The sequence below is a fragment of the Hypomesus transpacificus genome, chromosome 10 (genome assembly GCF_021917145.1).
Source record: "Hypomesus transpacificus isolate Combined female chromosome 10, fHypTra1, whole genome shotgun sequence".
Classification (NCBI taxonomy): Eukaryota; Metazoa; Chordata; class Actinopteri; order Osmeriformes; family Osmeridae; genus Hypomesus; species Hypomesus transpacificus.
The window spans coordinates 667,180-684,884 of NC_061069.1; positions in this window are offsets into that span (position 1 = coordinate 667,180).

Genomic DNA, 17,705 nt, shown 5'->3' on the forward strand with positions numbered 1-17,705 from the left:
GACTCCTACTTTTCACGCTCAGACGACTCGAGGGAACACTGGAGTTCCAGAACAGCTTACAGAGCACACAGAGCCCTCCGACGACACAAGTCTCCCTGCTTCCACTACCACGGCTGCGAAGAGAGAATCAAACTCCGTCTGTCTGACAAGTCCTCCTGTTGCTACGGCAGAATTAACAGAATCAACCAATCTACCGTGCTCCCACCCCACGGCAGCTGTGAAGACGGACTCCACTCCTGCTGTCGTGACTGATGAGACCAGCCCTGTTCATGTGAACCTCAAAGTCGTGTCCCCTCCAAGCACCATAAGAAGGCCTGACCCTCCCTCTGCCACATCCGCGGAGGCCCCTAGTGCCCAATCTGAACCAGCTCCTACCTCAGAGGAGACCAGAACCCCCTATCTGCTCTACCTCCCACTGCCCATAGAGCTGGAAAGGACACCCAGCCTTATGTGTCAACTGGGCCTGAGGCCCGAGGAAGCCAAGGGCCTCCCCTTCGTCTGCCTTCCTGTGACCCCAGCGGAGCTACCCCTCACCTTCAGCTCTGGGCTGCCCCCGGCCGTGTCCCAGGAGATCCCCCAGACCCACAGTTATTTGTTTGCTAACAACAAAAGAATGCAAGGCCTCACAGGTACCCCGAACTTTTGGGCAAATCCAGTGCCGTACTCCGAGATGCCCCCCACATCCAGCCCAGTCCATACATCTGCCACAATGGCACAGGAAACAAGAGGCCACTGCATGCTGTGCCTACACCCATACGCACAGGGTGGGACAGGGAACTCTGAAGCTGTATACAACCAGAATACTCTCCAGCACCCTGTGTGTCAGCCACAGGCTCGCCAGGCAATGCTCAACAACGAGCTGCACCCTGACTCCATAAACAATGGATGTTCTCAAAGACCAAGTAAGACTTTTCACATCACTTCACAAAAAATGGTGTGGTCACTCATTGAAATTGTTATGGGATGTCCCTTTTATCTGACCACAGATCATTACAATGACATTGTAATATTTACATTTAGTCATTTAGCAGACGCTCTTATCCAGAGCGACTTACAGTAAGTACAGGGACATTCCCCCAAGGCAAGTAGGGTGAAGTGCCTTGCCCAAGGACACAACGTCATTTGGCATGGCCCGGGAATTGAACTGGCAACCTTCAGATTACTAGCCTGATTTCCTAACCGCTCTGCCAGCTGACATTGGGGTTTCCATCCACCGCAAGAGTATTTATATCTTTCTCCTTTCCTTTTCAGGTCACCAAAAGTGCCTGTGTACCATTCTCAGCAGAACAGGCAGTCACTGGCGGCTGTGCCACCTAAGTCACCCGGAGCCCCAAAGTCAAATGGACTGCCCCAACAACACCTCCAAAGGCATGTTGCGTTGTGGCCCTGACCACAAGACCAACCTACCCGTGTACCAGGACTGCGGGCAGTGTTGCATTTTGCAACAACTGCTGAATTGGAAGACCCTCCATGGCAGCCAGTGCTCTCACATGGCCGAGTCTCTGTGCCCAGCATACACCATGGGACCCGTCGCCCAGCCCCAGGCAGGCCACTCGGACTCCTTCCTCTGCACCCCCCAGCCCCATGATAGGGCAGGTATGTGCCCGCTTCAGTGCACATCGATGCACCAGTGCCAGAGCTCCCGACTCCTGTGTGATAGACACAGGGGTCTGCTCCAGATGGGCTCCTCAGACCAGCCCCTTGCCAACACTCAGGGTGAGGTCAAGCAGAAAGACAGCATCCCCACCAGTGGCTTAGTCACCAGCAACACAAATCCAGGTAGGCCTTATCAATGTATTCATCAATCTCAAGGCAGATACTGTAGAGTATATTGTTTTTTTAAATGAGCATGTCATAGTGCAAACTTTTACTTTTTCAGAGTCTGCCATGAACTGCTGTCCTCAGGGCAACTGATCTGGATATAATGTAAGCTTATTACATTGATCCCATGTATCATCTGTTTTCATGCACAGCAACAATAATACTAATAACAAAAATAAACACCTAATGTTAATGTTTTTCTAATAGTTGTGTCTTGCAATGGCTTTTGTAAATTAATAGAAAGCCATGCTCTTACTTTCTCTTTTTAGGGATGCCTCAGAGAATTGTTGCCATTTTGTTCCCTGCAGACTTCTCATCACCAATTAAATTATAAATAAAAATAAAACAAGAAATTCATCACAAAACTGTCTCCAATGAACTCATTAAGAAATATCTGTAAAAACACAGGAATCCATATATAGGTTCCATAGATATTATGATTAATATCATAAAAATATTAAAGTAGTAATTATGGAATACTTAATATAGATTTGGGATGGGATCGGATGTAAGTGCATAGCCATGTGCCATGTCCCATTTAATAACAGTAGGACAATAAGGAATGTCAGATCCATGTTGCCTAGCAACAACTTCCTGAATCACTACTGGAGTTTTGAAAAGAAAACAGTCACAATTTATCTTTAAATCTGGCCCTGCTTTGCAGTTTACGGCGCTGCCCAGTTTTTACTTGGGCTGAGCCAAAGATAATTTGGGTCTGATGCCTTCAACATCCTGCACCCATCAAGTCATGAGGCATACGACCTGTTGCTATGCTGTATGGGGTAAGGAATATACTATTCTGTTATATTTCAAACACCAAATAGTATAAAAAACTAATGTGAGCAAATGAGTTAACTCATTTTGTGGTGGGCCATAGTATATTTCAATCTGTTTACATATCGTCAGATACCTGTCACCATCAGGATGGGAGACCTAAAAGCTGTTGCTATGCTTTATGGGGTAAGGAATATATTCTTTATCAGGGTTCAAACTTGTTAAGTTGTAAGAAAAAAAAATGAAATGGGCTACTTAATGAACTAGACTGAAAGCATTTTATTGTCACATCAAGGATCTATAAAAGCAAACATTTGATGGGATGTTTGATCGGATGCTGCAACAATTTTATGGGACTGTTTTACTGTATCATGTTTGCCAATGATCGAAAGATAGTTAGCCAGGTTACAGAAATACATTTTTTTCTCATCTATAGAAGTGGATGAGCCTAACAAAGGAATCTCCACTAAAAACAACAAAACCTTTAAAGCTGGACAGGATGGTACCCAAGCTCACCCAAAAAGAAAAGAGAAGGCCAAAACTACTTCCAAAGCACTGCCAGTCATACAATTAAAGTTGTCAAAGGGACCCCTAAACGATCCGATGAACTCACTGCCAGAAAACAGCAAGAGAGTCTTAGTGCGTCCAGAAGGTCAGCTATGCCCGGGACACATCCCCTCTAATGGCCCTGTCTGCATTCATCCAGTCGCTGGGTCACACCCTGTGTCACAAGATATGTCACGTTCCTGTCCTCCTCCTCATCATCTAAAGACCCTGATTCGAAGCAACGCCCCCTCCTCAAAAATGGCATCTCCAACCCTTGCCCCTCTGTCATCTTGCCCTTGCCACTGTTCCATCAGATTGAAGCTTGACCCCCCAAACTCAAGGTTTGTGATACTGCAGAAGGTCAGTCAGCAGAACCTGAGCCCGAATAAATTCCCAGAGGGTGAAATGAGAGACAGGGCCTCATCTTATGTCAAAGTCACAGACGTCTGCCCCAGGAGACTAATCCAGCAAGGGGGAACAATGCCCCACACACAAGGTACAGTTAAGACACAGTTACCAGGATGTTATGACACTTAGCACTTATGTAACACAAACATATCACAACTATATACACAAGGTCTAATTCTATCTATGGTTTGGCTTCATAGATTGTCCTATGTGGACTCAGAAGGGGACACAACAAATCCCTTTGCAAGTGTATAATGGTAGGTTTGATTGGTACACTTTAGACACGCATTGATGTTTTGTGCCATAATAATCAAACAAACAGCAATGTGATTTGCATGTTACTCTGTAAACAGGAGTGTCTGCCTCTGACTGCCCTCATTGCAACAAACAATATGTTTAGAAGGTACTGTAGTGAACTTCTTTGTTTGTTAGTTTTTTCTCAATTTCACTCAGACGGTGTGATCTTTGTAACATGCATGACAGGAGTGCATTCTCCAATAAAGTTATGAATTCCAGTTATGGATGCATGTACCTTTTATGTCCCACTATGTATTTGCAGGAAAGTGACCTGATCTGCTGGGCCTAAAGATGGTTTACCATGAGTAACAAATAAACACAAATGCGGTTGCATTGAATTCCTCTATTAACTGTGTCTTGGTGTGTTGCTATCTATCTGTCTATCTGACATGTCTGTCTGTCTGTGTGTCTGTCTGTCTGCCCTTCTGTACTTCTATCAGTCTCTCTCTCTGTCTCTGTCTCTGTCTCTGTCTCTGTCTCTGTCTCTCTCTCTGTCTCTCTCTCTCCCTCTCTCTCTCTCTCTCTCTCTCTCTCTCTCTCTCTCTCTCTCTCTCTCTCTCTCTCTCTCTCTGTCTCTCTCTCTCTAAAGGTGCAATCGTCACAACTGTTTACTGTAAATACCATTCGTAGACCATCTTGCTGTGTATACATTTAAGTGAGCTAGTATTGCTGATATTATCTTCAGATCAAAATGTCAATGTTGGAATGATTACAGTAGCACTACGTGGCGTTGAAGGGGACCATTTTACTGAACGTATGGAATCACTGCCAACTGTTTCCATGCGAGTAGGTTATACAGTAATGACGTATGTACCCACGCGATCTATTATGACAATGCAACCTGTACAATTGTTTTTATTAATTGTAGGCAATTACTGCACCCTACATGGTAGGAATGAAAATGTACGACCGCGTGTTTTGAAAATGGACCTGCGGAGAAGGTAATTCAAGAATAATAGCCGATGTAATTCAGTATCAGTTCATTCACAACGTGTATTTTATGACGTATAATTTAGCGGCGAACGCTGTGTGTGAGGACTGACCACCCATAAAATCACATAGGTGGCAAAGATGAGTAAAGCCGTACAGACTCTCATAGTTCCTTTCGGACTTAAGAGTCTGCTTGTGGCCGTCGGCGAGGCAGTAATATTGGAGCAACCACCCAATGTGACGGAGTTCCTTGCTTCATACTGCACCCAGCTTCTAGAATTGAAGCAAGGTACAGTACATATTCTAAATGCAGTGGGGCCTCTGTTATGCAATCAACATGAACATTTAGAACTGTGTGCATGCAAGTGAAAATTTAAGCATATTGAAAAATTCACCACAAACAAAGGTCTGGTGTGCAGTGGAGTGTAGACTAATATAATGTTTTCACCTTGTAGAACACCCAGATTTTAGCATTAAAGATTTATCAACCTACCTCAAGGAATCAAAGGGTAAGATAGGGACATGCACAGCCACCGTAAGGCACATACACACACACACACACACACACACACACACATTAACACACAAAGCATACTATGATTTAAAAAAAAATACTGTCCTATCATCACAGGCCAAACAGAATGCCAAAGGATCGCCTCTCACCCTTGTTTTGCAGAGGATGTTTTGACAGACTACTCCCACAGACAAACTGAACAACATTTTGCTGCATCCCACCTGTCAACTGCGGCGGTATCAGCCACCATGTCACAAAACCCTTCAAGCATTTGTCACCTGAGCAAGCAGGACACTCATGACCCCCCTACAAACTCAGGGAGAGTTTCCTCTGCTGTGCTTAAAGAACCCAATACTCATGTTCCCACTGATGAAAGCAGTGAACATTGGGAGGAGCTTGGCCCGATGTCCCTGGAGAAAGACGAGGGCAGGATGCCAGGAGTCCAGTCTGCAGTGTTCCAGAGAGCTCCATCCGTCAATGATGTCGATGACCTTCACAGTACAGTTTTGATTTGTGCCTCCAGGGCTCCATCCGAGGATGTGATCATCGTTCACTCAGAGAACCTCCCTGAAATGCTTGTATTCCACGGTGACGCTCAACCACATGCCTGTAGCTCGCCAACGTGTGACCTGGTCTCCGCAGCTCCCCTTGCCACTGTCGGACAGCGGTTTGAAGATAGCGAGGCGGTCTCCAGTGTGGTGATATTTAATAAGGTTCCCTCATTTGAGGACTTGTCTAACCCACCGATTATGGAAGAACTCCCCTCTGCTAGAGGGAAGACTTTGGTTGATCCGGAGATAAGGTCAAGCGGGGATGAAGATCTTTTACAGGAGGAAGGGAGCATATATCCATCTTGTCAGGAGGATCCCTTTTTAACAGCCGTACAGGAAGTATCTTACATAGTGTCCTCATTTGGGATCCCCAGTAAAGAGGAAAGTGTGGAGAGACCAGCAATGAATAAAGTCCAATTGGATCCATCAAGGGAAGAGAAGTATCCTTCTTCATCTGTTCAAGAAGGACAAAGTCACCAGATGATTACACATAGTGCTCCCTCTGGAAAGGCCTCCACAGGAGCAGTACGCAAAGTGTCCTCAGTCAGGATTCCTAATTCAGAAAAGACTTTGGGAAAGTCCACAGAGACCCCAAAGAAAGACACACCTTCAAGAATACAAGTATCTCCCAGAGTATCTCCCAGAGTATCTCCTAGAGTATCTCCCAGAGTATCTCCCAGAGTCACTCCTAGATCATCCTCACTTTCAGGTTAAATCCCTTCATATTTGATTGTGCACTGCTGTACATGTATTGTAGGCTAATGATGCTCTTTCCGTTTTAACTCCAATGTTTTAAATTCATATCTTATTTTGTTTTGGCAGTAAAACTGGTAGTCAGTGGAACTGCCATGGTTATTCATCCAGGTTCCACATTGGGCAAAAATGAGCCCACAACCCGCAAAGCTACATCTTCGGAGATGATTTCTCAGCCATCATCTGCTGTAGCTTGTGTTCAACCGGTCAGAGATTCTGTTTGTGACGTTGATGGTCTGCCTTGCTCAAACACATCACAGGACCAAACCGTAGGCTCCAGAAAGGTCAAACCTGAGGTGTGCAACACACCACTATCGTCTAAGGAAGGACCACGGTCATGTTTAGAAACGGAGGAGGGATCCTTGGCTTTATTCAAAAGAGGATATGTGTGTGATGTGTCTCAATGTATGACCCACAAAGCAGAGATGGACCATCCAAGTACTTGCTTGGAGAGAGTTTTTCCACCGGTGATTCCTAGGTGCTCTGACAGTAATACATCAGAAACAGCAGTGGTCAGTGGAGCAGAAAACAATACCCTTTCATTAGTTGTCTGTGCATGTTGTTCAGGAAGCGGGATCATGAAAAGCGCTTTTTCAGCAGAACAGGAAGTGGAATGCAGAGTGTCCTCCGTTAGTAGAGAGGAAAGTGTGACACCAGCAGAGGCACCACAGAGAAAAACATCTACTGGAGTACTTCCACAAACATCAATTGTCAGACATCAGAATAGTGTGGAAAGAATAACAAAGACACCGGAGCTTTGCACATCTCCAAGATCATATCCACAGGCATCACTTCTGTCTGATCTAGTGTCATTTCTGTCAGGTAAACTAGAAAGTAGATACTGCCATACATAGGAATCGACAGTATTCAACAGTATAGACAGAATAGAATGTTATTTTATTTCATCTTACAATTTGTTTTTGTTTTAGATGTGATTGAAACAAGAACTAAGGCAATGTGTCAGGCCACAGTGGTGCCACCAATGTCCAGCTTGTCCAGAGCGCCCTCTACTGGTGAAAAACAGCATATTCAACCAGGTCCTGCCAGAATGATTTCAAAAGATAACATGTGTCACACACTGACATCTTTAGAGACAAAGCAGGTGCCACCAACTGTTATGGACCACGCTGTAAAAGAAGACCTAGCCAGGGCCTCAGCCAGTGATTTCACAGGTCAAACTAACTCTGACATTGGGATTGAAGGGATCACAAGCTTCACTTTAGGAAGCTCAATCACAGCCCAAACCCCTTCTGATAACAGACAGGTACATTCTGAGATGATGAACGAAAAGGAACTGTTTGAAATCCTGCTTGAGACACACCTAGATCTTGAAAAAGAACACATGCAAGGACGTGCCATCACTGATGTTTCTGCAAAGGCTCATTCTGAAACAGACATAATTAGATCAGCCCAAAGAGTATCTTCAGACACGACCCTTAGCAGACAAGAGATTGTTAGGAGACTAGCAGAAGCACTAGAGAGACACCTCTCTTCCAGTGTACTACCAAAAGTATCCCCATCAACATCTGCAATGGATGGCATCGTGGAGGAGTCTTTGAGGAAACCAACCAAAATGATTCCAACAGCAACAACTCCACATCCAGGTTTTCCTGTCAATGAAAAGTGCTCGGCATCTCTGACAGAGGAGATGGAGAAAGCAATGGAAGCATTATCTTTAAAGCTGTCTGAAGCAATTGTGGACAGTTTAGCTCACAGAGTTTCCGCAGGCAGGATCCCTAATAGAGAAGAGACTTTGGGAACATCAGCAGAGACCCCAGACAGACATACCGCTCCCAGGGGATCTCCAGAGACCTCATCTGAGATTTGTATTGGTGAGTTTGTTCAAAGATAACCATGCACTTTTGGAAGAAATGGGATTTCCTCTGTGTTTATGTTAAGCACAGTCAGTAGATCAGCCATTGCCTTATCATCTGTTTGTGTATTCTGTCTTTTTATTCATTCATATATCTGTATTCCTACTTTAACCTTTTTTGTTCTGATGGCAGTCTGGGGGTGTTGTAGCAAATAAAAAAAAAACCCTGTTGGCTGAGAAGGCAAACATTTGTGCTGTTTTTCACTATTAGGTGGTAAACTCCTGGAAGCTCAGAGAACAGAGGAACTGCAATCTGTCCAGTCAGTTGCTGAGTATGCTCTTCAAATAGTAGAACTGGTAAAATTGTTCACAGAGAACAGCAAAAAAGGTTCTTCAGTGTCACCCTTGCCTGGGTCACAACAAGACATATTAGACCCGATTAATCCTCGTGTAGAGAATATCCAAACAGAAGTTCTGACTGAGGAGCTAACAATGGAAACACAGTTTGTGGACAATGAAAAGCCTCCAACCTTAACTGGGCAAGACATGGTTCTTAAGGAACTGGCCACCAAGATGTCTGAGGAGTGGGCTGTCACGCCCCAGTTTCTGTGTTCAGTTCATAGTTCTGATAACCAGAAGCAGCGAGGAACAAGGGTTGGAAGCCAGGCAGCTTCTGCCATTAATATGGCAATTTCTGAGAGGAACTGCCTGATGAAGCAACTCTCCCAGTTGGACCGACAGAGAAATAAATCAGGTGTGGAAATACAAAAACATTCTTTACGGTATTCAGTTGTCCTGAGATGATAAAACATTGATTTTTTTGCATATGGGCTGTTTCAGTTGTGTCCAAGTCTTCTACTAGATGTTTGAAAGGATCAAATCAAGAGGAAGTTTCTAATGCCAGGATGACTTGGGGAGTCCGAGGCTCTTCTCCATACTCTACAGCATTGCAGACATTACCTAAGCAGGGACTGGGCCTATCAGGTATTTAGACAATACATTTGACACTTGACTGTTATCTCTAACTTAGACAACTAACACTAACAGCAATCTAGCCAGAGCTAGTCAGAACTGTATCATTTACATTTAGTCATTTTTACATTTAGTCATTTTAGCAGACACTATTATCCAGAGCGCCTTACTGTAAGCACAGGGACATTCCCCCGAGGCAAGTAAGGTGAAGTGCCTTACCCAGGGACACAACATCATTTGACACGGCTGGGAATCGAACCGGCAACCTTCTGATTGGTAGCCCTGATTCCCTAACCGCTCAGCCATCTGACCTCCCTTTGAGGCCTATCATAATAGCTTTGCTCTACACACTGTGTTCCTGTATTCCAGCTGGGGAGGAACAGCAGAAACCCCAGGTTGTCACGCTTGGGGCAGGACACAAGACTCCAGATGCAGAACTCACCCTGGAAAGCTCTGTCAACCAAGTTTGGACCCTTTATCACCTGGCTCCAGAGACAAAAAAAGGCATATTATCCATGAATGTGTTGTCCGAGTCCCCATTCAATGGTCGAGCTTATATAGAAAGTGTTGGACCAGAACATGTCACGTTAGCTAAAATAACCTCCCAACATTCCATTGTGGAGTCAAGTACACAGACAAGCCATCCATCAATACTGACATCTCAGGAACAGGCTAATCCTGTGTGCACCCCGAACACACAGGAAATCAAAATTCCCAACTACTTCCTTGTGGTGGAAGAGGGAAATAAAGAGAGAAATTACAAGCTAACCCAGACTATCAACGTAGCATCCTCACCTGAGAACAGACCAACTGACCGAAGAAGAAGTTTGTCCGCCAACAGTTGCTACCTTTCGGTGTCAGTCCCCCTTGACAGTCTTTGTGGAGCAGAGTGTGGTCCACAGCTCCTCCAGGTCACCAGCAATGAGGGGCAACCAGTCTACTCACCTGCATTTATTGAAGCCATCAACCCAGCCACGGCGGGCTCAGAAGAGAACAGGGAAAGGACGAACCAGCCACAGCCTCGGTCGCCCATCAATATGGAATGGTCTTTCAAAATCAGCCTCAAAGGTAAATCAAATATTGTCAGGCTGTTAGGGTTTAAAGCTGAGAATGCCTTTTGATTAATTATTATTAGTGCTGTCAGTTTAACGCGTTATTAACGGCGTTAACGCAAACCCAAATTAACGGCGTCAATTTTTTTATCGCGCGATTAACGCTCTTTTTGGCCTAGCAAACTTGTAGTTTTTTTCACATGCTGTTGCAACAATTACCGACGTCAGAAAGACTACAACACCACACCGGATCTAGCTAGACCGGAAATAAAACAACAGGCACGCCACACACGCACTTGTTTGGCTTGCGAGCCGGCTAAAGAGTAGTAGCAGAGCCCGTTTACGGATATTAGACATTCTCTGGTAGTAGGCTAACGTTTTGAGTGGATGGCGAGCGCGAGACGCCGAAATGGATGCCAATAAGATTCTGAATGGAAAGTTTACTTTTAAAAAGTTGCCAAATGGTTCCATTGACAAGACCAAAGTGATATGTGTGTTTTGTCGTTGTAAACTGAGTTATCATCGTAGCACGTCCAGTCTGAAATACCACTTGATGGCCAAGCACACAGCTGATGCGATTCATGCGAATTCTCCGCCCCTCGTCAAAGCCAGGCGATTGCAATGTTGTTTTCAATAAAAAAATATTTGCACGAAGCAATCCGAACCACTTTTCCATGTTGATAAGAGCTTTAAAATTGAAAAAAGAATGTGACAAAAAGAAATCAAGGGACATTTAGAATAGATAAAAATGTGCGATTAATTGATTAATCGCGAGTTAACTATGACATTAATGCGATTAATCGCGATTAAATATTTTAATCGTTTGACAGCACTAATTATTATACACAACTTTACTTCCATTGAACATTATTCCCAAACAGGACAAGAGGTGAGGGAAGAATATCACCAGCAAAAGTAACGGATCTTGGATGGAGGATTCAAATCATCCCTGTACATTAAGTACCTAATAAAAACGTTTCATATAGGCTATGGCTGAATACTGGTTGTCCTAATATTACATTTGTGATTTTTTGGAGACACATTTAAATATATATTTGTTTTTTGCAAATTGGCGCTCCACGTGGTGTTCTTCAATGCAATTTTATTTATAGAGCACTTTCAAGAACCGCTTTGGGTACCAAAGCGTTGTACTGTAGATCCTGTACATGGAGTTGATAAAATCACGTACATACAGCTTAAGAATATACAAGCATTTAAAACCGACAAAGACAGGATGAGATACATTGACATACCGGTAGTACAATTTATACTGCAATTAATTAAAAGCTAAGGAAAATGTATTGGTGTGTGTGTGTTCAGGACTGCATGCACATTAGAGGAAGGTTATTTGAATGTCCTTCTCAGGTGAGTGAACGCATGTGTAGCAGGGTTTCCTCGAGTTTACATAACATTTACATTTAGTCATTTAGCAGACGCTCTTATCCAGAGCGACTTACAGTAAATACAGGGACATTCCCCCGAGGCAAGTAGGGTGAAGTGCCTTGCCCAAGGACACAACGTCATTTGGCACGGCCAGGAATCGTACCAACAACCTTAGGATTTTTATCATAAAGTTTCGGGGCACCACCCTAATATTGGTTTAGGACATTAGGGAATCCTATATTTAACATGTAATAATCAGTCTCATCTTTAGGAATGAATTTGTTCTAAGTGTAGAGCCAATCGTAACATCAGTGAACACGCACGTCAAAATATCTTTACAATGAATTTTTTCAAGTAAGGTAAACAGATCTTATGATCAGGTCAGCTGCAAGCAGGTCAGCTGCGCCAGGTTCCTCGGGTGAACATCAGCAATGATCTCACCTGGTCTGCTCACACGGTATAGTTAAAGCTGCCGGAAACGCCTCTTCTTCCTAAGGAGACTGAAGAAGTTTGGCATGTACTCAGTCATCCTCACTAACTTTTACAGATGCACAATAGAGAGCATACTGACTGGTTGCATTACAGTGTGGTATAAGAGCTGCACAGACAGGGACCGCAAGGCCCTACAATAGTGTGGTCAGGTCTGCTGAGTTAATCATTGGCAGGAAGCTCCCAGCCTTACAGGACACCTACCACACATGATGCCTCAGGAAAGCTTGCAGGATTCTATGAGACTGTTACCACCACCCATCCTTCAGTCTTTTTACCCTGTTGCCTTCTGGCTGGCAATACCGAAGTATTCGGTCTCGCACACGTGGACTGGAGAATACTTTCTTTCCAAGGGCCATCAGGCTTCTGAATGGACTAAGGCTGCAACTAACGATTATTTTAATGATCGATTTATCTCTCGATTCTTTTTTCGATTAATCGATGAATCGGATAAAAAACTAAAAAGCATTAATTTCCAACCCTTTATTCAAAAAAGAACTGACAGTGCAAATTCAAAGTGCAAAAAATCTTCAGAATGTGCTCAAACAGGCACACAATTTTGAAAAAGTTATTAATATTAGCATGGATTTAATGCTATTTTCCAAGATGAGCAATTTATTTAAGTTTTGTTTAAAACCGTATTGAAAATTGAAAGGTTGTGGAAGTAGACCAGACTTTATTAGAATGATCTGGTGTATATTTAAGATTTATTTTTCGCTCCTCTCCGTGCTCAACTAAACTTTTTGGCTTTTTTTTTTATACTCAAACATTTCCGCGACTTATTGAGTGGAGTAATAGTCGCGCGACACAACAAAGCAATAATACATTTGTTGCCAACGCTCTTAATAATCGATTTTTATCGATTTAATCGATTAGTTGTTGTAGCCCTACTTAATTATAGTAAGGCTGTGATGTGCCATGTCTAACCTAACAGGGAATAGGAAAGGTCTTCAATCTGTGTTGCACCCATGCTGTACAACACCTGTGCTGGGCAGATGAGTAAATAAAAAGATGGATCAAACAAAGCTGATCAAACAAGGAAGGCCATTGACCCCCGATTGTCTCTAACCTTGTTATCCTCACCTCAGTTCCTTGTCCCTCTCTTCTTAGAATGAAGGAGAACCAGGTAAGATGAGCCTGAACACTGGGAAGTGTAAACCTAAGGTGAATGGAGGACATGAGAACTTGTGGGTTATCAAGACTGTTGAGGTTCAAGTCCTTACTTTGTGTAGGAACAATTGTGGTACCTGTCAATTCACCTGCGTTGCACTTCTCGGCTAGTTCTGAGAAGCCAGTCAATGGAAGTTAATGTGTGACAAGTGTGGCCAGATATCAAACAGCCCCCGCAGTAACAGCTTAGAAGCAGACTTTGGACCAAATACCCTCAGTCGTAGAGTCTGACTACAGTAGCAAGTTAACATGTTTTCTATATTTACGCAAAAAGTCGTCTCAGATCTCTTTCCTTGTCTTTCATTTCTTGCAATGATCAGAAAAGGGAGCATAAATCTCACAATGAAAGAAACAGGTCTTACATTTACATTTAGTCATTTAGCAGACACTCTTTTCCAGAGCGACTTACAGTAAGTACAGGGACATTCCCCCCGAGGCAAGTAGGGTGAAGTGCCTTGCCCAAGGACACAACGTCATTTGACACGGTGGGGAATCGATCCGGCAACCTTCTGATTACTAGCCCGACTCCCTCACCGCTCAGCCATCTGACTCCCCGGTCTTCCAAATGAGAGATGAAGAAGGTGCTTTTTCATAGCCCAGGTTGCCCAAAAAGCGCAAGTCGTAAAGCTTAAATAGGTACAATTATAACATTAAATATGAGAGGTATCATTCCCAATTCTGGTCGGAACTTCTGTACTTTCCTCCAACTTTTTGAATGACAGTGATTTCTCAACATAAGCCAAGGAGGAAGGCTCGCCTCGCCAGAGAAGATGGGCTGGAACAGGATTGCTGGAACACAAATTGGGTGGAAAACTGCGGGCCGCTCCAAAATTTAAAATTGACTTTCCATTGGCACTGGATTGGAGCTTTGTGTAACTAAACAACTCTCAGATGGCCTTTTTTTATACTAAAAGGGGAAACACTTTTTTCTGAAAATATACCTATTGTCCCTTTAAATGCCCCAGAACTCAGAGAGCAAGAAAATAGGCTTTGTTTATAGGCCATTGAAGTACCTTGGTTTGCACTGATGATTTAAGAAACAATACATCAGCATCTTTACACATAAATCAAGGACCAAAACATGACACAGAGAGAGCACTCTGGATAAACCCATGGAGATATAATTGAGAATAACTATCCACCAGGGTGGCCTACTAGACGATTGTTTGACCTGTACTTCTCAATCAAATACTTAGCACCCCAAATGGATAATAAAAATGTCCACAGAGAAGGATTAGACCTGTAACCAACAGTCAATACATGTTATCACACAGCTTTTGCTAAACCATCCCAAAGCGCTGATGAATCATGAGCAATTGTGCAACAGCACCATGGCCTTTATCGCTAGCCATGTACATCAGCAAGTGCAAATACCGCTGAGTCAGAGGTCAAAGTACGCATGTGTGTATTTATGAGAGAGATGGAGAGAGACTGACATCAGGGTCATCAGTGTTGTTGTCCAAGCCAACATCCTTGTGCTATACATACATGTCTGTTGGAAACCTCCTGTTCTTTGTAGTCATATTTTGTGTGCCTCATTTCTACAGTTTTTTATTACATGTTATTTTTTTTTATGATCATGAAGAACATCAGTGTGTATCTGAATTAAGATCAAGCAAAAACATTTGAATTATTTTAGTTGAATGATGTCATACATTGTCACTTTTTGATATTTATAAAAATTGTCTGCTGATATATGGTATAAACCAGAATTATGGCATATTATCTCTTTAATTTAAATAAAAGACAAAGATCCCTATATGCACAGTTAAGTTGAGGAATATTACCAGTAGCCCTAGAGATCGGCAGGTTTCATGCCATTCCATAAGTGGACAGGCTTTGTTTGTTGTGTGAGCTAGGTTTTGAGAAATTACATAAGTTTAGAAAATGAAAATGAGGTAAATTTGTTGTTTTACTGTCTTGTCAATGAGGACACAAGGGATGTTCTTTTATGTTTTAGACAGGAAACATTTTGTAGCAGAATTTATTAAGAATTAATTTAAATTTATCTTGGAGGAGAAGGCAGAATTTTTTAAGACCAAGCAGTAAATGAACTTGTAATATAATGAAATTTATTAACATGGTTGACCACTGCAACTGTACTTTTTGGGTGTCTTGTAAACCCATGAGGTTTGGACACCTTTGTGCATTTCGCGAAAATAAAATAATTCATCAATCAATTCACAATTAAGGATACATGAAACCACAATAATGGATGCCTTTAAGATGCCAACTTAGTTCATTTCCCAGATGGTTTTGATGTGTAGGCCTACCCAGTGACTTCATGGTAAGGGTCTGTGTGTTTGCAATCAGATGCAATGGAATGTTGCCAAAGATTTTACACTGACTGTTTTATTTATTTAACAATCCATTATTATTTGACTATCACATACTCGATAATTATGAGCTTTGCTTTAGCTCCTGTTTTAGGTCATGTTCCATGCTATGTTTTCATTTTATTTGTATTATTTTATCATTTGCAAGTGGTGCTGTGTTGCTATTCAGACATCTATTTGCAGGACACTGTCTCTGCACTGAGCAGCTCCTTCGATGGCCGGCTCCTTCACCCTAAGTATGTGAAGGAGCGGTGCCGCAGGTCCTTCCTCTCTGCTGCTGTCAGACTATACAAACAGCACTGCTCTACACACACAAACACATAGGACTCAACCACTCTAAATAACTCATGGACACACTTAAAGTGCAAACTACTGTGCAATATTTATATTTGTTTATTCATATTTGGTCTCCATATGCAACTGGTGTTATCTTTTTTATATATTTTTTTAAATATCCCGTACTTACTTTGTAAATTGTATGTATACTTCTGTCCACTTTGCTGTTGCAATGCCCGAATTTCCCCATTGTGGGATGAATAATGCTATATCTTATCTTATAAGAATTCAAAAGGTGATTCCATTTGACATTTTGTGCTCACTGCCTGTATTGTATAATGCTACACAATGAACTGTTAAGAATGGTAGATCCAATTAGATGTGGTATAGATAAACACAAATGAATACTATTGTGGGCTCTGGCTATCTGCTTTATTTATAATACTGCACAGTTACCATGAGACAATTGTTGATTAAGATGTCTGTGAAACACACAAATACATTCCTTGAACTACATTTATCACAGGCACAGAGCCTGTGTCAGAGACCAGCTGGAAGTCTTTGACCACAAAATCCCGCATGAAGGGATTCATGCCATTTATTTGAGAGGAGGTGTTCAGTAAGCTGGTGGTTCATGGCTTTTCAAGTATTTTCGAAAGAAAGATCACATTTTTGATTGGCCTATAGTTAGAGATCCATTTTTGTTTTTTAAGCATGGGCTTGATGACTGCTTGTTTAAAAGCAGTAGGGACTTGGCCAGATATAATTTATTTACTGATAATATACAGCAAGGGTGTTCCATTAATAGGGATGAGGTCTTCAAAAAGTTGACTTATTGACCCCCTACCACCATGCCTATAGCTGGCAGAAGTTTATCATAGGACACTGATTGTTCCGAACCACCTTTATTCTGGCACAAACTAATAACTTGAAACTGGAATTTTCATGTGGTCGGGATCTTAGGAATCCAGTTCTCGATAGGTGGGAGGGGCTACAGGACCAGAGGATTTCTCCTCTTTAATGAAGTTGGAGATGCCATACACATTATTTCTAATGTAATAAGTGTTTAAAGATTTTAAGGATGAGGTTGATTCGGCAAAAAAAGGATCTTAGCAATACCTTGACCAGGCATGAGGAAAGTGTGAATTATCCAAATCTGGAGGTGAAATTTGGCAGGATTTTCTGCAAAGCCCTATCAGGTCAACATTGTTCTCAGTTAATTGTTCTCAGTTATCAAATAATTTATCAAAATGGCTTTTGTGGATAAGAATCTGACATTCAGGAGTCCAATATTCCAGTGTGACTTAGAGTAGAAGCTTTAGTGGCAGGAGATGTGTCCTCACATTCAAAACTGCTGTTAAGAGCAGAATTAGCAGTATGGGCAGCAAGGGAAAGAGGCTTTGTAATTGTAAGATTGTTATAATTTCTACTGATGTTTAAATTAATTGGGATAGGAGCGGGGAACCAACAGTCTTAATGGGAAAAACCACACAAACACCCAGTGACTACACTGAAAACTGAGGTGATGGGCCCAATCCGCAACAGACCTATCAGGCTCTATGAGTCTGTGGCCTGGCTTTTTGTGAGAGTTAGGCCTGCTCTTAACTATATTATACCCTG